The following is a 22,642-nucleotide window of genomic DNA, read 5'->3' on the forward strand; positions in this document are numbered from 1 at the left end:
TAAAGCTTTGGGCCGAGGAGGAAGTTTATGGAAAGCATCACTACCATGATGCAAACGCAGCAACAAGCACCATGAGCGGCAGTGTGCAGCATAATAGTTAAAGTGTGTGAATGTGTGTGTTTTTTTAAAAAAAGCAATACTTCAAATATAGCTTTTACTTTTGACCTTGAAAGTAAGGGGGGCGGAGCCCCCACGCCCGCGAACAGAAACTGCCACTGATAAGTTTGTAAATGAATGTACAGGATGTGTTACATAAAACTGGGGGATTGCAAGGTGTAAAAATCACATATCATCTTCCATAGCTTACTGTGCTATTATCCTCGCAATACGCTCAAACGTACACATGATAGACCTGCTAAACATATATGTGAGGGCTTTAGTTCTGATGTCACTTCTTGTGATTCCACTTTCTGTAAAGTCGTGGCTTGTGATGCCACTTTCTATGATGTCAATTCCTGTGATGCCATGTGTGATGTCGAGCGCTGTAATGTCGTGCACCGTGATGTCGCTCACTGTGATTTTCTTTGCATGCTGCCTAACTAGGTTAGTCCTCCCACTTCTTTTTTTAGGACTTGTTTCCTGTGGTTACAAGGTACTTCATGTCACAAAGGGTGTTATGGTTCAGTTCTAGGACACTCTCTCTGATCATCCGAGACAGGTTCCTAGCAACCGCTGACCTCCAGAACACAAATGCCCATATGACCATCGTTTCAGCACATGAGAAGTTTTGATTATGTGTTTTAGATATCCAGTGGCAGCTTAAGGAGCAATAAGGACTCAAGCACTCTCCCAGGGTGTTCACTTAGACTCTGGCACCTATGGTGAGGGTGCTGAGCCGCAGTGGTGTCACCGTCTAGACGCTTGGTTAATCCACAGCACCTCCATTATGACTGAAGAACATGAAGGGGCACATTGGCAATATTTTGACATAGGGCAGCACCACAAGCCTTCTAGCTGTGCTGCCCTACATCAAAGGAAAAGGGTTGGAATGCTCGGCACATTCCTGTCCTTTTTGCCGGCGCACAAACTGCAGCTGAGTGCTAACCCAGGCACTCTTGAACCATGGTGCAAGAGTGTCTGTGTTGTCATGATTGTTTTTGTGCAGTAAGGGACACCTTCCTGCACAAAAGTATTCAAAGTAGGTGTTTTCCTTGTACTATGTGGAAAGAGATAAAAACAAGTAGAAATGTAAACATTTCTCCTCGTTAATACTGCATTGCGATGGCGTTAGTTTTGGCGCTGCCCCAGATTTATGCTATGTTGTAAATCTGAGGCAGTGCCAAAAACTATGGGGCTTAATTACAAGGGGATTATGCCACCAGAGCATCCCTTTTTGTGACGCTCCATATCTACAAGGCAGCGCTAAACCACTTCATTATGGTGCAAGGGTGCCTGCGCTAGCACTAGGCCAATTTTTTTACACCAGTGCAGGGGTGAGTACAGGAATGTGCCATATTGTAGTAAATATGGCGCATTCCTGCACTAAGAAAATGACACAGTTCAGCGCACGAAAATAGCTTGCGGCTCCACGCTGCACCATTTTCTTGTTAATATGCCCCGATGGGCGTCGCGTTGGAACAACCAGAGTAACAGCCATGGAACGCCCCTTCCGTGCAGAGTAAGGCATTGCCTTACTTCATATTCACAAGGCCATGAAAAGACATGCAGGTAGACTTTGCGTGGACTTGTAAATATAGGCTGGCACACTGCATCTTCGGAGCATCACAAAAGTACCGCTTCGGCAGCACAAAAGTGCCACAGCAGCATTGTAAATATGCCCCGAAGTGTCTGCAGCATTATGGATGTTCCTTGATATTCTACAAGTCCCACCTTTTGCCATCTCAGGATTTTGGTTTCATGAGATTGGAGTAGGGTAAGGTGGATTGTGTTATATAGGATTGGAGATGGATTGGAGTGGGGTGGATTGAACTGGAGTGGGATGGCTTGGATTGATGTGGATGGATTGGAATGGAATAGAGTGGGCTGGATTGGATTGGTGTGGATTTGGAGAGATTGGATTGGTTTGGTTAGATTGGATTGGATTGAAGAAGAGTAGATTGAATTGAGGTGGATTGAATTGAATTGGGGTGGATTGGAGTGGAGTGCATTAGGTTGTGGATTGATTGGAGTGGGGTCAATTGGATTGGAATGGAGTTGATTGGATTGGGGTTGATTGGAATATTGTGAAAAGAATAGGAGTGGGGTGAACGGATTAGAGTTGGGTGGATTGGATTAGATTATTGTGAATTGAATAGGAGAGGGGTGGATTGGAATGGAGTGGGGTGGATTGAATTGGAGTAGGGTGGATTGGAGTGGGGTAGAATGTATTGGAGTAGGTGGATTAGAATGAATTGGTGTTATGTTATGTTAAATTAATTTTATACAGCGCACAGGTACCCAACAAGTGTTTCCCAGCGCTAAGCCTGACAGAGGACAAAAAAAATAAAGGAAATCGGAAATACAGTTCAAGGTGAATTGTTGGTTAAATAACCATGTTTTTAAAAGTTTACGAAAATTCATATATGAAGTTTCATTACGAATTGCAATGGGTAGAGAATTCCATATAGATGGACCAAGACAGGCAAACGAACGTCCTCCCATGCTTTTGAGTTTAATTCTGGGCACCATGAATTTACCCTGAGTGGCCGAACGAAGTAAACGAGGGGGCTGGTAAGGGTGAACTAGAGTTTGCAAATATTTAGGAGCAGAGCCAGCTTTGATTTTATGCATATAACTCATGGCCTTAAACTTCACACGGTTTTCAACCTTAAGCCAATGAAGATTGCACAAAGCACTGGAAGGGGAAGAAGTTTTAGAGAGCTGGCAGAGCAGCCTGGCAGCAGAGTTTTGTACCACCTGTAGTTTCCGTGTAACATCCTTATTTGATCCCAAATAAAGGATGTTTCCGTAGTCCATTCTAGATGTCACAAGTGCCTGGACTACAGTTTTCTGAGTGGAAACCGTAAGCATCCAAATGATTTTTTTCAACCATTTTAAGATGGTGAAACAGGTGGCTGCCACCTTTACTGCTTGCTGCTTCATAGGTAATTTGTCATCAATAAGAACTCCCAAATTGCGAACATAATCAGAGGGCTGAGGAAGATCACCCATTTCACACAGCCAATGCTGGGGGCCCCAAAGATTTTTATTTTTACCCAAAATAAGGACCTCAGTTTTTGCGCTGTTTAGCTTAAGAAGATTAGCATGCATCCAAGATGCAATGTTCCTCAGACCACTCTGAAGAACTGAAGGTCCAAGCGTCTTTTCCATAGAAAGGGAAAAGATGATCTGGGTATCGTCAGCATAAGAGAAAAGGCACAACCCCGCCTCCTGTGCTATTGTTGACAGAGGTTTAACATACAGATTAAATAGAAGAGGACTTAGGATAGAGCCTTGGGGTACCCCATAAGAAGAAGAGTGAATTTTAGAAGTGGCTCTAGATGAAAAAACTTGAAAAGTCTGTTTAGCAAGAAAAGATGAAAGCCAGCCAAGTGCTGAGCCAGTAATGCCAAAGGATTGCAAAGATTTAATCTTTGCAAAGTATGGGTCACTGTGTCAAATGCAGCGCTCAGGTCAAGCAATATAAGGGCCACGGTGTCCCCAGAATCCAATCGCTGTCGTAACATTTCTGATACTCCATGCAGAGTTGTCTCGGTGGAATAACTGGCCCTAAAGCCGGACTGAGAGGAGTGTAGAAGGTTAGTAGATTCGACAAATTGAATTAGTTGCTGGTTAAAATGCTTTTCCAGGATTTTGGAATAAGTAGGAAGCAGAGAGATAGGCCTAAAGTTAGATGGCTGAGATGGATCAGCATTGGCCTTTTTCTAAGAGGAAGAACCATCGCATGTTTCCAGTCTGAAGGAACAATAGCTTCTTGAATAGAGGCATTAAGCAGCTGCATAATTAACATCAAAGAAGATGAGTCCAACTGCTGCAGCACAGATACAGGGATGAGATCACAAGGGGAACCAGATTTAATACTATTTAAAATCTTTTAAAAAGAATTACTATCAAAAAGTGTCCAGGTTTGGGGTTGATTGTATTGGAGTGAGGTGGACTGGATTGTATTGGGGGTGGGTGGATTGGAAAGGGGTAGTGGCTTGGATTTGAATGGAGTGGATTGGATTGGGGTGGGTGGATGGGTGTATTGGATAGAATTTGAGTGGGGTGAATTAGATTGAGTGGGGTGTATTGAATTGGGGTGAATTGGAGCAGGGTGGATTTGATTTGATTAGATTTGGGGTGGATTTTGTGGGGTGGGTTGGTCTTGTCCTCACGTAACCTGCTTGTGTTGATCGGCTATGCCGTACTTACTACTCCAAGGACACTGCCTCACTGTGTCAAGCCTCCCCGCGGCTCCGTCGAACAATGGGACTGCGTGGGGTGCACCCTTAAGTAGTCAGATGAATTAGTGTTCCCGCCGCCAGATAAGTGTTCAATCGTTTGCACCTGTTGAAAGTACCACGGAGGTAGTTCAGACGATCTACTTCCTGTAGCGAGGACTGTACTAGAGTGAGACCTCCTCATGGGACTTGATGTGGAGAGTCTTTATACGAGTCTTCCCCATGATGAGACATTGACCATAATTGAAGAGATTCTTTTTTCCACTGAATGGGATTATCAAACACCATGCAATGTAGTGATGGAATGAGTGTTTTTGACATTCACAAAGAATTTCTTCATGTATGAGGAAACATTCTATTTACAGATACACGGGACCAGCATGGGGAGCACCTTTGCTCCCAGAATAACTGGTCTCTATGTGCACCATCTGGAGACGAAAAAAATCTTGGACCACAGCAACCTGTTCTTTCACCATATACGAACTTGGAAACGGTACATTGACAACGTCCTGGTGGTATGGGAAGGGGACATTCCATCCACAGAAGCCTTTATGATCTGGCTTAACCACCAGAATACCTTTATGATCTGGCTTAACCAACAGAATACCTTTCTTAAATTCACAAATACAACCTCACGGGACAACCTGGTGTTTCTGGATCTGAATTTATACCCACACGAAGGAACTCTGAAAACGACAACGCATTTCAAAGCCACGGCTAAGAATTGCTTACTTCTGTACAATAGTTTCCACTTTCGCCACCTCCGGGATAATCTCCCTGACGGGCAATTCCTCCGCCTCCGGAGGAATTGTACGGAGCGGAAGGATTTCAAGATTCAAGCATCCGACCTACAAACTAAACTTAAGAAACATAATTACCACACAGGAATCCTCAACAAAGTGCTGAAAACAGCACAAAACAATAACAGGGATGCCCTTTTGTAGGACAAGGCACCTGGGGAACATGAAGAAAGGGGAAACAACCTTTACAACGCAACTATTACATCGCACTACACTTACAACGCAGGCATTACAACGGAACATCCTTTACAACGCATGACACTACAACGCATACCATTACAACGCATACCATTACAACGCATGACACTACATCGCATGTCACTACAACGCAGGCATTACAACGCATACCATTACAATGCATACCATTGGAGTTAGAATAGTAATTTTTAACCCCTACACTATCCAACACTTACCCTACTGTTGCACCCCCTGGAGTTAGAATAGTAATTTTTACCCCTATACTATCCAATACTTACCTTAAATGCAATGTAACAGTATGCGTTGTAATGGTATGCGTTGTAAAGGTAGTATGTGATGTAATGGAATGCGTTGTAAAGGTAGTTTTTTAAAATGCGTTGTAGTGTCATGCGATGTAATGGAATGCGTTGTAGTGGATGTTGCGATGTAAAAAATGCGTTTTGGAGGTGCATGCGTTGTAAAAGTATGTGTTGTAACGTCATACATCCTAAAGAAAGGCCTATCTGTGTCACCACGTTCAAAACACACTCTAACCAGGTATCGAAGATTGTAAATAAACATTGGAGACTCTTGAATTGCTATAAACGTAACCTCCGAAACCTATGTTCGCACATAAGAGAGGAAGAAATTTGAAGGACATGCTTGTCCACACGAGACCACAAACACGGCTACCAAAAACACCTGATGGTCTATTTCTCCCACCTGTACAGGGTCACCACACCTGTGGTAGCTGCACTATGTGCCACTTATCACGGAGGAGCAGGCACATTAAATTCAGGAATGGTACCGAATGGGGACAGAGAAGATTTACAATTGCAAGGGCAAGAATGTAGTGTATATAGTCACCTGCCCATGCGGTCTGGAATACATAGGCATGACAACAAGATCAGTCAAGGTTTGCATTGGGGAACATAGGAGCAACGTTCGCTGCAAGAAGAGCACAACCAAGATGTCAACACACTACCTGACCACTCAACATACTGTGGAAGATTTAAAATGGCCCGCCATTGAATAACTGAATGGCGAAAACGGTCTTTTTGAGAAGGAACAGCAGTAGGTGTTCCGTTTGGGGACACACATAGCTGATCTTAATGACGATATACCCTGTAGTCAGTTTACCTAAACCACCCAAGAAAATATTCTTTTTTTTTTTTAAAAACACCATCTGAAAGAATAACATAGAACTATCTGAGTAGTAGTGCCCATCAAACAGTCTGATGACCACTTGTATGGACAATGTGGTGTCCCTATGGGTTTCATCCATTTACCCTTCGCTCATCAAGGAGAAAGGGAGACCCACTGAGGTCGTGACCTACACCATCTGGGCTCACATATACATGTATCATGTAGTGCCTATTGGGTAGGAGAAAGGGATTACTTTCCTTCCCCTCCTTCACACGTTCAACAATGGTGCCACAGACTTTCCTGAGTACACAGAACACACCAACTCTGTAGGGACAGCGATCTTATCTCGCTTGTCTCCTAAAACAACTCAGGAACCTCTTATATTATGGCCCCCATAGAGCACACTTTGGGCGATGATTCATTTTGTATTATATTATGTAAATATTTTTCGATTTTAAGAATATCGATAGTTATTTAACATGCATATTCCCCAGTTTGCACAAATTAGGAAAATTCATTCCTTTTATTAATTTCCTAATACAGGAAAAAGACCGGGTCTGTGTAACATGACTCCTCGTAACTACGGAGGGCATTCTTTTCAACAGGCACGTACATGAACCATGGCCATAACAGAGAACAGTCTCTCTTCTTTAGGCACCAAAGAGGTTGTCAGTCTGGCCTTTGTTAGACTCCTCAAAGCCCCGTTACAGGAAGTGTTTAATCTGAACTACTTCCGGGGTACTTTGAACAGGCACACGCATTTGGATTAAGATTTGGCAGCATTGACGGTGAGAGAGAGCAGTCTATTTCTATGGCACCAGAGAGGTTAGCACTCTAGCCTTCCTCACTCTAGTACTGTCCTTGCTACAGGAAGTAGATCGTCTGAACTACCTCCGTGGTACTTTCAACAGGTGCACACAATTGAACACTTATCTGGCGACAGGAACACTAATTCATCTGACTACTTAAAGGCGCACCCCACACAGTCCCATTGTTCGACGGAGCCGCTGGGAGGGTTGACACAGTGAGGCAGTGTCCTTGGAGTAGTAAGTACGGCATAGCCAATGAACACCAGAAGGTTACATGAGGACAAGACCAACGGTCGATAGAAATTCGGTATAACCGGCTTTTCCATTTTCCATTTTTTATTTCCAGAGTGTGACTATAGGCACCCTTTCCCAGCCATTTAAAGGCTCATGGGGCATTATCTCCTTAGGGATCAGGTAGGTTGATTACCCTAATACTAACTATACCTGTCACTCTTGGCACTGTATTCATTTAAAAATTCTGTTTGTTTCTAAGGATGCACTTACCATCTCTGGGACTCGCTAATACCAGTTTTTTGATATAGAGCGTGTGATTTATGTTCAATGTGTGTTTGTCTTTGTATTGTCATTTTTTAACAGCAGGACACATCACCAATTTTGGCTTCACCAAGTACGGATAAGGAATATATTATCACATATCACTTTCCTTGCAGGTCACTACCAATCACGATGGATGATGAATATGTTGTGCTTTTTAATACTATGTCGTTTTTCTTCCAGATCACAAAGTAGTATACCAATTTAGGTATTGTATACTGTGCATGGTTATTTAGCATGCTCATCACGTAGTAAATACTACATGCACATACACTACTTGTTAGATACCTTATAGACATCGCTCCTTATTATATGGTGAGTGAGTGTAGAAAGGATCATCAAGAAGAAGCCAGGGGAGGGCTTCGAAACATGTTGACAGACATAGGAGGGACTGCTCATTAGGCAATATACCTCCAACCCAGTTTCCCCACTCTTAATAATACCAGCTCAAAGGAATATTAAAGTTTTTTTTAGTCCAAAGAGCCAGGTATTTTTTTAATTCACTCTCTCATTTACTCCTGACCCTTCCACTCACACTCCTACACGACACATAGTCTTGTTTTCCAAAAACAGTGCTCCCACGTAGTCGTAGGTCGCAGCACGCCCCACCCCGCAGCGGGGCAGGAAGACCCCTATGATGAAGCATGACACCAAGGGCCCTTTTGGTGTGTGAGGGGTATTTTAACAAAACTGTGTTTTTTCCACCACTGTAGGAAACACGCATGGTCTTGAGGACCCGGCTCTACAACTATCTGAGGGTGGATCTCTATGTTTTGTATCCCAAGAAAGACCAGCATAAACAATGGATCTCCACCAAGACTTTCCGCAAAATTCAAGAGAGAAATGAAAAGAAAGCTGAAGTCAACAGAGGCTAAACAAGAGTAGAAAAAAGCAAAAGTTCAAGGTGAATAGACCAAAACCAACAAGAAAGCAAGGAGAAACTTAAGAGTAGACAAGTGAAGAATAATCAATGGTCTTGCCACAGAAGCCCAGGAAGATGGAAACTATGGAAACTTGAAAGTACTCTATAACATGAAAAGAAAACTCTCTGGCAGATACAGAAAGCCAGAAAGACCTGTACGAGTCAAATTTGGGAAGACAATTATGAGTAACAATGGCCAACAATGAAGATGGGTGGAGCACTTTGAAGAAATGCTGAACCAGCCTGTGCCGCAGTCTCTACCAGACATGCAGTCAACTGACAAGCACTTGCCAATCGACTGCAGCAGACCATCCAAGGAAGAAATGCGGGAAATGGGAAACATCCGAGAAATGGGAAGGAAGCAGGACTCGACAACATTCTTGTGAGGCACCGAAGGCACACATTGAAAAATAAGTAGACATGCTCTACCCTGTGTTTGGAAGGATCTGGGAAGAAGAAAATGTTCCATCAGAGTTGAATCAGGGATATGTTATCAAGATCCCCAAGAAAGGTGACCTGAGTAACTGCTCAAACTACAGAGCGATAACTGTTCGTTCAACCCCAGGCAAAGTGTTCAACAGAGACCTCCTGAACAGAATAAGGAAAAGGTCGATGCTCAGTTGTGAGATCAGCAAGCTGGCTTCCACAAAAATAGATCCTGTCAGACCAGACTGCTACACTGCACATCATCATTGAGCAGTCAATGAAATGGAATTCCCCCCTCTATGTCAACTTCATCAACTATTAGGAGGCATTCAACAGGATGGAAAGAGAGACCCTCTGAAAACTCCTCCACCACTACCATATGCCAGATAAGCTTGTATAAATCATCAGGAACTCTTACAAGGGAATGACCTGCAAGATAGTCCATGGAGGACAACTCACAGAAGCTTTCTAAGTGAGAACCGGAGTCTGCCAGGGTTGTTTGCTTTCACATTATCTCTTCCTTCTGGCCATAGACTGGATCAATAAGGCATCCAAAGCAAAGAGAAGAAATGGGATCCATTGGACACCTTGGACACAGCTCAACTACCTGATCATTGCAGACGACCTGACCCTACCTCCCCAATATCCACTTGCAGATGCAGGAGAAGACCGACAAGGTGGCAGCTACATCAACCCAAGTCAGCTTCAACATTCACAGGGGAAAAACCAAAATCCTGAAAGCTTACATGGCCAGCACAACTGCAGTCACTCTTGTAGGCGATACACTGGAAGAGGATGAGGCCTTCACCTACCTGGGCAGTGTTATAGACGAGCAGGGCGACACAGATGCTGACGTCAAGGCAAAATCATCTGGATGTTGCCTAAAGATACCCAGAAAACCGTAGTCCATGCCCTTATTACTTCCCGCTTGGACTATGGCAACGTTTTGTTTCTAGGTGCAAACAGAGCTGTATCACGTAGGCTGCAACTTGTGCAAAACTCCGCTGCTCGACTTTTGTGCGGAATTTCTAAACGCACCTCTATCTCCCCCCATCTTCGTGCTTTGCACTGGCTTTGTATTGACAAACGTGTTGAATTTAAGGCCTTTTCCTTTATGCACAAAATCAAATGGGGCCGTGCACCTGACTACCTCCAGACTCTTGTACGCCAGTATGCACCCACCCGCTCTCTCCGTTCCTCCTCACTTGAAAAATTTGATGTGCCTCGCTTCAAACTCTCTAGAATGGGAGGTAAATCCTTCTCTGTTTTGGGCCCCTCTCTTTGGAACTCGATTCCTCTTGCCCTGCGCAGAGAGCCATCCTACTCATATTTTCGCTGTGCCCTTAAAACCTGGCTTTTCAACCAATAAAGTTTTTCCTTACAGTATTTCCGTCCAGGCGCCGGGAAACCCTTTTTGGGTAGCTGTTGCGCCATACAAGTTAAATAAATAAATATCTAAAAACCAAGTGCTGCCTTCATTCAGCTAAGAAGATCTGGATCTCCAAGGACCTAACACCACAAACCATCATCAGGCTTTTTGGACATCAATGTATAATCAGTCCTTCTGTATGGAGCAGAACCTTGGAGAACAACAGTGACAACAACAACAAAGTCAAGACCTTCATCAACACCTGATTGGTGAAAATCCTCTGAATCTGCAGTCCAAACACAATTAGCAACAGCAACTTATGGCAGCAGACTTTTCAACTCCCTGCTTATGAAGAAATCATGAAAAAACGCTGAGGCTGGATAGGTTACACACTCCACCAGCCTACATCACAAGGCAAGCCCTGACCTGGAACCCTCAATGGAAAAGGAAGAGAGGAAGGCCAGGAAACTACTGGCACCGAGGGCTCAAGGCTGACTGCAAAGAGATGGGTTGCACCTGGAGTCAGGTTGAAAGAAAAGCCCAGGACAGAGGTGGCTGTAGAAACTTGGTTGATGGCTTATACCCCAGGTGGGGCAGTAGGCATAAGTATGTAAGCATGTGTGCTGCACACATACAAAGTAGGAACAGTTTGAAAAGTTGTTTAGGCTTCGTATTTGGAACTGGATGGGAACCCTTACAGTACAAATCTTATGCTAGACTCACACACAGCCTTGCACCATGGCGCAAAGGTGTGTGTGTCACTGAGCAGACTGATTCTGCACCAGCACTAGGAGAGTGGCGAAGAGACCTATATTTCTGTAGATATGGCGCTCTCCTGCTTACTCCTTCTCATGCAATTCAGCACAGTATTTTTATGTCGCTGCGCTGCATTGCATGAGAACTTAGTAAATCTGGCCCTAAGGGTCTGGCAGAGTCCAGGGGTCAGGTAGGAACACTAATGCACAACCAAACATCTAAAATGGACAGTAAGACTGTATTCAAATGCATAATAAGAACTGTACTTATATACACATTCCTAGAACTCATTTGATAGCAGCAGGTGATGTTAACCTGCATGTTATTCCCTTTACGTACAGAGAAGCCAGCTTTCAGCATGCTAGATGCCATAAACAGGGTTAGCTACAAGATTTCCATATTTTATTTTACTATAATACAAGCTTTTCATATTTATTTTTGCTAAACTATTGAAGCATTTAAAGTGAGTATTTCTAGTGACATTTTTAGATATGTATACATTTGCCTGGACATTACATTTATTGTGAACCTGTCAAGTGTTACTTTTATCTGAGTAAGTTTCTACCCTACAACTGATTTCATGAATACAACTTTACTGCTTGCCCTGACTAGCTCCTGAGATTCAACATCTAAGGATGAGGTTCCTGGCATGCATTGTGCTTGCAGTAGTATCTAGTTCCAAATATTGCATGCGCAAACGGTGCTACTTGGTACAGGAGATGCCCAATAGCACCTCAGACAGTGAGCCCCTGAGAAATGATCTGAAACATAGAAAAAGTGTCTGAAATAACATTTTCTTGCTTTTGTTTCAGTCACACTTTAGCCCTCTGATGTGCCAACTGCTACAAAACAAAAGCTGTCCCCCCAAAACTTTGAGGAAGTTACTTTTGCATCGGGAGAGATCCATATGTCTGTGCAATTACAGTAATTACTGTGAAAACTCACACTAAACAGGTTTGCTGAATTTTATTTGGATTTTCTTAGAGGTAGAGTTCTGTTTCCATCTTTCATCTCTTGCTATGTTTTCTATGTTTCTTGTGCTTACTTCCACAGTTTTTCCCACACTACTGTTTTAGCAGGTTAGATCTCCTGCAAACTAAAGGGCCGATTCACAAAGGTAATCTGAGACAAAGTCTAACTTTAAAACTTTTGGTATTCACAGAAGTCCTTTACTACTTTTGATATTCACAAAGGTCATTTACGAGTCATATCCTTATGCCCGCAGTCGGACCAGAATCTCCGCACCCGTGCCGTACTCTCCGCACCCGGGCTGTACTCTCTGGTTCGGGCCATACTTTCCGGCACAGGCGGATGAAGTGTAATCAATAGGCAGGAATGCCATTTTTACCAAAAGAAACGTGTGATAAATGGTAGAGGAGGTCATGAAAAACAATTTGGGCACGGATAAGGGTGTTGGCCAGACACTACATCATGTCCCAGAAAAAGTTTGCTCCTTTGCATCATGGTACAATTTGCACTCCCCTCAGAATTGACTGTAGTGTTAACACTACAGTTCACACTAGGGGCACTCCCCTTATTGCTCACTGTACTGTTGACACTATGGTCAACACTGTGGGGAGCGCAAACTGCGCACTGCATACCATGATGCAAAGATACAGAGAGTGGCAGTGCAGAGTTAGACATCAATTAGTTTATGTTCAGATTTGGAGGAGCATATTGCTATTTGTCCAGTCCATATAGAGGACAGTGGTGGTTTGTGGCAGGATCTAGGATACACCCACAATGCTTTGCTCTAATTTGGAGGTAATTTATTTGGGTAGTCATCTAGGGTTGCTTGTGTTCCCTTCTGGAGGAGACTTGCGCCTGGCAGTTCAAGATGAACTGTTCTCATAAGGCACAGGCTCAGTACTGATTTGCATATGGTGTGCCTCTGGTGTGAAGTGGAATGGAAAGCTTTACAGTTCATCTGCTGGTGCTTTAGTCTACATGCAAGCATTCTTCCCATCACCTTTTGTGCGTTTGATTTAACACCTAAATGGCCAGGCATTGTCCCCTGCTCACTGTGCCACAGGATCCAAGCTATACCACACAAGATCTAACAAGGCTAACCCTGGTCTGGATTTGCTTATGTCCCTTTCTACAGGGGGTCTTTGTCTGTCAGTTCAAGGTGGAATTTTCCTATGAGGAATAGGGTCAGTATTGTATTGCCTAAGGCAGGCCTATGTCTAGAGTAGCAAAGAACAATGGGATGGCATGCTACCTAAAGTGATTGCAATGGTTTAGATTATTTGCAAGCATTTATCTCATCACCTTTATTGTATTAGAGGCAATTGAAAGGTGAAAGAGCCACCAAACTTTCACCAAATTACATTTTGAGAGTCCATAGGGTCTTCAAGAACAAGCGTGGTTGCTGGAGCAGCACATTCACAGGTGCTTACAGAAGCAACACGTATCTAATTTGAGCCAGAGGGACCGGAGGTATTAAAAAAAGAAGCAGCCTTGCAGCAGGTACCTAGAGAGTGGGACCCAAAGTATAGAGAAATCACAAATGCATCACCCTAGGGAGCCTGTACAAAGTTGGGTACCCTAGGGACTTGTGTACGAGCCTGTGTGTATATTCAATAAATTACTCCAAGATTAGTGGTGAAGGGGACCACCTATCATGTATCCAACAGGTCAACGAGCCCTTGGTCCCGACTAGAATGGTCAAAAGGAAGAGGTCACCCCTTCGGCACATAAGCATTGTTGCATGCCTCCGGCCTAAATCCTCACTTCCACGCCAGAAATCGAGCAGCCTGCAAGAATGCAGGTAGGTTAAAGGTGGAAGACAAGCTGTCTCCACTTTCCAGCACTCAGAGAATTAAAGTTTTGGGTGGACACTCACACAGTACCAAGTAACAAGGGTGCAGGTGTCCCAAGAGGGAAGAGCCCATGCTTTATGTCACGGACACTCAGCAAGGTGGGTACAAGAAAGGAAAAGAAAAATATTACCTGGTCTATGGTGCCTGCATCATTGAGGCAGCTGAGGGCAGAAGAAACACTCCTTAAACCTCTATGTGGGATAGAAATATGCTTAATGTTTTCTTAGGATGTCCCAAGAAGGTCAGGAGCACTGCAGAACATTGTAATAGGGGTCCGGTGGCCCTCTGGAACAGCAGCAGGCACCCCATTAGTTCTTGTCTTTGGAGAAAATCGACACCATATGGGACATATTTACATGAAAATGGCTCAGCGCGGTGGCACAAGCAATTTTGCTGCACCGAGCTGAGCGTTTTTCAAAACTCAGTGATGTGCCATATTAGCAAGAATACGGTGCATCCTGTGCTCACCCCTGCACCGGCACTAAAAAACCTGCCTAGCACCAATGCAGACACCCTTGCACCATGGTGCAAGTGTGCCTGCATTGCAGGGATGATTGCGCCTGTGCAGGAAGGGAAACCTTCCTGCACAAAAATAATAATTAATGGTGTTTTGCTCCTAAAAGAGCAATAAACAAGGAGAAATAAAAGTATTTCTCCTTGTTGCACCACATTCATGCCTCCTTTTGAAACGAATCAGTTTTGGAGCTGCCTCGGATTTACAGATCCTTGTAAATCTGGAGCAGTATCAAAAAGCCATGGGTGTTGCTGGGAATGCCCACAGCAACACCAATTGCACGCCCCTTTGCCGCAGAAAACTGCATTGCAGAGGGCCATATTTACAAGGCTGTGTTAAGCAACGCAAAGTGGCTTAGCAAGGCCTTGTAAATATGGCCTTGCATAGAGCAGCACCAGATCACCAAAAAAAGTCACTCTCCGGTAGGGCTAGGGGCTTGTAAATATGCCCCTATGTTTCTGAGACAGGGTATTTGTGACCTCAGGAAAAGCAGTTGTATGTTCATAAGCTCCTGTTTCTTTTTTATTTTTTTTTAATTTTTTTATTTTTTTTAAATAATTGCTTACTCTATGGAATTTCCTATTGGAATATGAGGGTGTTTTGGTTTTAATGACCTTCATTTAGTGTGCACCTCGTGAAGTTTGCGAGGAGCTTTATGGGGTGCTCCCAAAGTGTTTTCCACTTGGCATTTTGTATACATTTGTATTTTTGCCCGGATTGAACAATAATTTATTATTAATTGTGTTGCTGATGTCTGGATTTCCAGTTGACACCACCTCCCTGAGACAGGTTTGAATGCTCCGTCTCGATACTCTGAGAATCAAGTGCCCCTGAAAACCCAAAGCAAATAGATTCAGTTGACACTAATGGGGCTCAGTAATGTATTACTGCCCTGGGAACGCTCTACCCAGAATCCTCACAGGACCCTAAGCGCTTGACATCCATCTTGGAAGCACTAAGATTTAGGCTAGTAAGATTTATTCAATTGGTCGTTATATGCTCTATAATATATGCATTAATGTCCTAAAAGGTTTTTGATGCCCAAAGGTAGATCTAGGAATCATCGGGATCTGAATGAAAGTTAAGACTTTAGCTATGTATCAATAACAGCTGTGCTACTTGTAGGTATTAAAAAGCAAACACAAAAGAGTGGCACCCCAAGGGATTTCATAAGTTGCTGCCTCGGTTGAGGAGAAAACAATTCCCAATTCCACACAATGGACCTGATCATGACGAAATGAGTCAAACAAGGAGAGTATTTGTTCGGAGGGCCAACAACGTTACAAAGACCATGCAGCAAAACCTGCTAACAAGTCAAACATTATCAGCAGGAACATCTCCCCCTTAAGTAGGTGTGGCAAGAATGTCCTCCACCAGTGCTGTTTCAGTACCATGACTGGCCTAAAAACAGATTGTTAGTGGTTGGGTGTGCCATAATCCATCAGCAAGACTTGGAATTTCTGAATAAAACTTTCATCTTTGTGGGGTTACAAGTTACGCCTCCCCAAAAAGGCAAACATTATGGGTGCTGGAAGAAATAGGATTGTATTTAGGAAACAAACACAAGTGAACTTGTATTCCAAGCTGAACATGCTCATATGTTATATGTATGGCAAATTAGGCACTTACATAATGTAAGAAAATAAGATACATCTGAATTTATGAATATTCTTTCTATTTAAAAAACACTATTTTTTTATGTTTAATAAACATTTGACCTACATTAATCAAAAGTGCATATTAATCTTTAAAATGAATGCATAAGCCTCAAAGTAATGCATTATTGCCCTTTTATTTATTTTATTTTGATTGCGTTTCTTTAATTTACTAGTTGGTTAAGCTCATGAGAGAAAGAACGACATCCTGCTCACATCCTACAAATTGTATGTACCACCAGGTAGTTGATAGAGATAGACCAAACATTTCTGGCAAGGTGGTATAGAGAAATAATGTTGCAGATGAAAAGTAGGCTCTATTTCAATATGGATTTATGGCAGATGCAAAGGCATTTAGGCTTCTATATTAGGACCTTATCATTATTATTCATTCGAAGTCTAAGGGGCATATTATCAACAAACAGCGATAAATATCGCAAAGCGTGCTTAGCGCTATTTTTTTTTATCGCCGTCGAAGGCCGGATTTTATCGCCGTGGTAGTGGCGTATTAACAACGCACCGCTACCCAGCGATAGCTTCCATTACCGGCGCTAATGGATGGCGATATATCCTGCACGACGGCAATAAAAAAATTCACGTTAACCCAAGCAAAGTCGCGATGGGCCAATTAGCGCTAAAATCGGCTCGATAATTGGCATCAGGCCTGCATTTTTCACGCTTCAAGCGTGAAAATGCACTATAAAAGGCCTCCGAGCAGGAAAAAAAAAGAAAAAGAAAATGGAGAATACAACAGATACCAGAAGAGACATAGAGGAAGCTGGGACCAGTGCTGAGCCAACAAACAACCCCCCAGCTAGCCAGAAGGACCAGAGAGAGACCCAGGAGAAGGCCAAGAGGAAGAGGAACCCCAGGTTCAGTCGCCAGGAAAATCAGGTCCTGTATGGCCTGGTGGCTGAACATCAACAGGAGCTATTTGTCAAATGTACAGTGCCATTGTCAAGAAAAAAATAAATATGGGAGGACATTACGACCAAGGTGAATGCTGTTGGAGAGAGGAAGGGGAGGACAGTGGACGAGGTCTGGAATGATAGTAAGAAACATACCAAGGAAAAACTAGCAGCCAACCGGAAGTCAGCAAATGCAACTGAAGGTGGGAGTCCAGTGCCCCTGCTGGAGCTGGATGAGATGGAGGAAATGGTGGCCCAAGTCATCACTGATGAAACGGTGGTTGGAGTGCCGGGTCAGGATACTGCTAAATGTGGGCAGACAAGCACAGGGTGAGTACCAACCATAGAGTGGGTGGGCGGGGGTGGATGGGCACAATGGCACTCATGCACAATAAATATCATTGCATACCCACAATTACTGTGGATGAGGTCCCAGATAGCCCTGTGCATAGTGGCATGGACACATATCACCTGACTCAACCAAAACATTGCAAGACACATATTGCCAGGCACACAAATTTTGAAATGTGCACCGAAACGTTAGCCAAAAACAGTCCAGGTACAACATCATACCACAAAATAAGGGCAACATCAAATAGCAAAGTGCCACATCACCTAGAGATGTGGCAGGCTGGCAAAATGCACCCCTAGCATCATCACCACCCATTTCCAATTCATCAGCACAAGGCTGCATCTCCCAGATGCCCAAATGAGCATGCAGTGTTGTTACAATCCGGGTTCTCTGGTTGGCACAGGTAGGTACTTGCGTCAAGCAGGGAACCTTTCCTCCAGTCAGGGTAGGGGGGTACACTCCAACAATAACCCCTGCTCACCCTCTAGGTAGCTTGGCGCGAGCAGACAAGGCCTATCTCAGAGCGTTTAGGTTAAGCATTGGTGAACACACACACAGTAACTCAGTGACAACCCCACAAATGGACTCCACACTGGGATATATAAAAAATAACACTTTATATACATAGTTTAGGCTTAGCACAAGACCCGATAACGTTTAAACAGCCCACAATACTTATTAGACAAAGAGTTCTTGGTTTTAGCGTAGTTTTGAAGTTCTGTGCGCTTCATTCCTTTCCGTACGCGGTAAAAACTGCTTGGGAACGGGTCTCACACGCACTGTAGGCGCTTTGGGATGAAGCGTACACCCTACGGTGCGAACAGGCACAGTACCTTTATCTTTTGGGAGTTCATCACGGATGCTGCGCTGACATCAAGCGCGGTGTACGGTGCGTTGTCCTCCTGGTGCGATGCGTACTACGGTACGTTAGACCTTGGGCGTGCAGGGCTTCAGGGGACGGTGCGTAGGTACGGTGCTTTCAATGTTCGTCATGGCGTTCGCGCCGTACCGGGAGATCGGCAATCTTGAGTTGAAATGCTGGACACAAGCGAACAGTACGCTCCGCTCAGGGGAGACGTACGTGACTACCGGACGCACCACAGCCTTTCCAAAGCAGGGGAAAGGAGGGTACGCTGGGCAGTACGGTTCGTAGGGGATGGAAGCAAGTACGGTTCGCAGTCCTTCCGTTACGGTGCGAGCTACGGCTCGTAGGGGTCTGTTAGTCGCGTTGCTCAGGCCGGAGTCTTTTCTTCCTCTTCTTCAGCAGCAAGACAACCACTGCAGGCCAATCCCCCAGGTCAGGGACAGTACTCCTCCATGCAGCTTTTCCAGTTCCTTCAGGTCTGACAGAGGTTTCTTCTTGGCAGGACAGGATCTAGTTTCTTAGGAGCAGGGCTCCTACATTTATACCACAAATCCTTTGTTATCCCAGGCCAGGGGGGCCCTTGCCTAGTTCAGTCCAGTTCTGGATCACTTTGTTGATGCAATGCAGGCTTCTTCTTTCAGGGTGCAGGGCAAAGTCATCAGACGCTCCACAGGGGGCGGAGCCAGCATTGTGGTGGCAGAGCACAGCCCTATTCAGAGTCCAGGTGTACTCCTCCCACCCATCTACCTGCCAATCTTCCTATTCACCACCAGGCGACCTAGCCCTGCCCATCTGGGTTTCCCCAACCCTGTCACTCACACAAGCCAGACAGCAGATACACATCACGCAGAGGCGGGCTGAAATGGTTAGGCAAGCAAAGGCCAATTTTCTAAAAGTGGCATTTGCAACCGCAGAATATTAAAATAAACCTTACTAAAAGATGTACCTTATAATTCTGAGTTCAGGCATACTAAACTCGATTTTCTACCATGTTCCCTGGGTCTGTTAGGATCATAGGATGTAACAACCTTAACAGCCCATTCTGGCCTATGAGAACAGGGTAGCCTTACAATACTGAAAACGAAAATGGCTGTAATTCACTATTAGGGCATGCCACACACATCAGGGCTTGTCCTACCTTATGCTACAATGCACACTGCCCTTGGGCCTACCATAGGGGTGACTAACATGAAGTTAAGGGAAGGTTTAGGGACTGGCAAGTGGGTGCACTTGCCAGTCAGCATGTCAGTACCAGACTGCACGCAGGTTCTGCAATGGCAGACCTAGACACATTTTACCAGGCCGCTTCTGTGGGTGGCACAACCAGTGCTGGAAGCCCAACAGCGGCATTTGTATTTACACGCCCTGGCACTCCTGGTGCACTTTACTGGGGTCTGATAGTAAACCAAATAAGCCAATCATTGAATCCAACCAACATATACATTTACAATGGGGAGAGCATATGCACGTTAGCACTAAACAGCAGTGGTAAAGTGCCCAGAGTCATAAAACAGCCAACAACAGGTCAGAAAAAATGCAGGAGGAAGGCAAAAAGTTTAGGGATGACCCTGCAAAAAGGGCCAAGTCCAACACTACCCCCTTCCAGCCAAAACGCAGGGCAGACCAATCACCACCGTGATGGTCTTCCCTGCTTGGGGCGATAGAACAAGGACCTGGCCCGCAACTGCAGGGGCAGACTCCAGTTCTACGCCAATCTGAACCTAATGGAATCCCTCTGTCCATACTCTCAGGGCCCACCAAGCCAATCCTTGGGGAACCCTCCTCCTCACCTGTGGACACCACCTGTACAGCACCTAACCGTAACTGGCTCACAGGTACGTCCCAACAGACAGACAGCAAAATGCCACAGTGGCTACTGACAGTAGTCCGGGATGAGACCCAGGCCTTATGCCTCTCAGGGCTCTGAAACCTCTGTGGCGCCAGGGAGCGGGGGGCAGAAGCCCCAGGTGCTAGGCACCCTTTGTCCATTCTCCCTCCGGTCAGGTCAGGTATGACATCCTGGCACTGACCCACCGGCCCCAGGCCTGTACCCGGCGGCTGGACCAAAGACTGGGGTGGCTTCTCCCACACCCGGTCCTCCTCCTTGGGGCTCTGTACCCTCCCACCCAGAGTGGTACCCCCTTCCAGAATTGCCAGGGCACCTGTGGCAGGTGTCCTGCGCAATTCGGCCACCAGTTCAGGGGTTCTATCCTGCAACTGGGCGTCCAGGTCAGGGGGGACACCCTGAACCTGGCCCTCCAACCTAGGGTCTAAACCCTTCAGTTGAGCCGGGGTCAGAGGCGAGGACTCCCTCCCTCTGCACTCCCTTCCAGATGGCTGTACCCTCCGACCTGGAGTGGTAACCCTACAAGCAACATGGGTCAGGACACAGATTACAGCTGTCCCACCCTCCAGGTCAGTTCACGCCTGAACCTGGCTTCCCAACCCTGGGACCAACCCATGCGGTTGAACGCTCGCCTGGTGCACCAGGACTTCCCGGGGAGCACGCATTCCCCCCCTGAGGGTGACACATAACTCATGTGTCGTGTGACAGTCTGCCTGGCGCAGGTCTCCCGACCCCTGTCCATCTGACAGTGCGCGAAGATCCCCCAGGACAGAAGTGGTGTCACCATGGTCATTCACTGGGGACGCAGCCCTTCTGGCTGGCCCCTGACCCACTGGTTTTTCCACTGGGGACTCTCTCCCCCTCTCACCCATCAATCTGGACTTCTGCACCCTCCCAACTGGAGCGGTACTGCCAGACACCAGAACTGAGGGAGGCCTGCTTACAGACACTCCCCGTTCACCAGACACTAGGGGATCCCGCACAACGGGCAGCCCCTCAGGACAGACTAGGCTCCCCACCTGGTGTTCCCTTAAAGAACCATCCAAGCTCTCACACTGAGGTTGGGCACTACCGGGACATAGCCGTTCTCACTCCTTCCCCTTAAAGACAGGACGTGAGGCCCTACACCCCTCTCACTACTACAGGACCTAGTTGGGCTACTCTGAGCCACTTCCACCACACTGGGTTTGAAGTACCGGAACCACTCCTCTTGGGATCACTCCCCAATGCCTTTCCAGACCCTCTGGACTCCACCAAAAGATTTGCCTCCAATGTGAGCTCCCTGCGGTCAGAGAACTCACTCTCCCACAGGTGTTGGCATAGCTCTGGAAAACAGGGACTTACAATATGCTCTCCCACAATTGGATCACACAGCCCCCTAGCAGGATCTGTTGACTGGGTGTGAGTGTTTGACTGGTTCTGATGCTCCGTCCATCACCACCCCCTTTTGTACCGCTTTGTTTGCCATAAGTTGGCAGGGTATGCTCAGACGAGAGTCCCTTGCTCACTTTGCCACAGGATTCAAGCAAGCCTGGCTGAAGACGGCTGAAATGCCAGAAGCCGGTCCTAGGAAGCTTGTTTCCGGTCCAGGGAAGGCATGGCTTGGCAGTTCGGGCTGGACTGTTCCCATGAGGCACAAGGTCAGACTGATTTGCATATGGCCATGTCTGAACTGGGGTGGCAGAGTGGGCTAAAGAACGGTGATGGATCAAACCCAGATCTGTTGACTGGGTGTGAGTGTTTGATTGGTTCTGATGCTCCGTCCATCACCACCCCCTTTTGTACCGCTTTGTTTGCCATAAGTTGGCAGGGTATGCTCAGACGTGAGTCCCTTGCTCACTTTGCCACTGGATTCAAGCAAGCCTGGCTGAATACGGCTGAAATGCCAGAAACCGGTCCTAGGAAGCTTGTTTCCGGTCCAGGGAAGGCATGGCTTCGCAGTTCGGGCTGGATTGTTCCCATGAGGCACAGGGTCAGACTGATTTGCATATGGCCATGTCTGAACTGGGGTGGCAGAGTGGGCTAAAGAATGGTGATGGATCAAACCCAGATCTGTTGACTGGGTGTGAGTGTTTGATTGGTTCTGATGCTCCGTCCATCACCACCCCCTTTTGTACCGCTTTGTTTGCCATAAGTTGGCAGGGTATGCTCAGACGTGAGTCCCTTGCTCACTTTGCCACTGGATTCAAGCAAGCCTGGCTGAATACGGCTGAAATGCCAGAAACCGGTCCTAGGAAGCTTGTTTCCGGTCCAGGGAAGGCATGGCTTGGCAGTTCGGGCTGGATTGTTCCCTTGAGGCACAGGGTCAGACTGATTTGCATATGGCCATGTCTGAACTGGGTTGGCAGAGTGGGCTAAAGAACGGTGATGGATCAAA

The sequence above is a fragment of the Triturus cristatus genome, chromosome 9 (assembly GCF_964204655.1).
Source record: "Triturus cristatus chromosome 9, aTriCri1.1, whole genome shotgun sequence".
Lineage (NCBI taxonomy): Eukaryota > Metazoa > Chordata > Amphibia > Caudata > Salamandridae > Triturus > Triturus cristatus.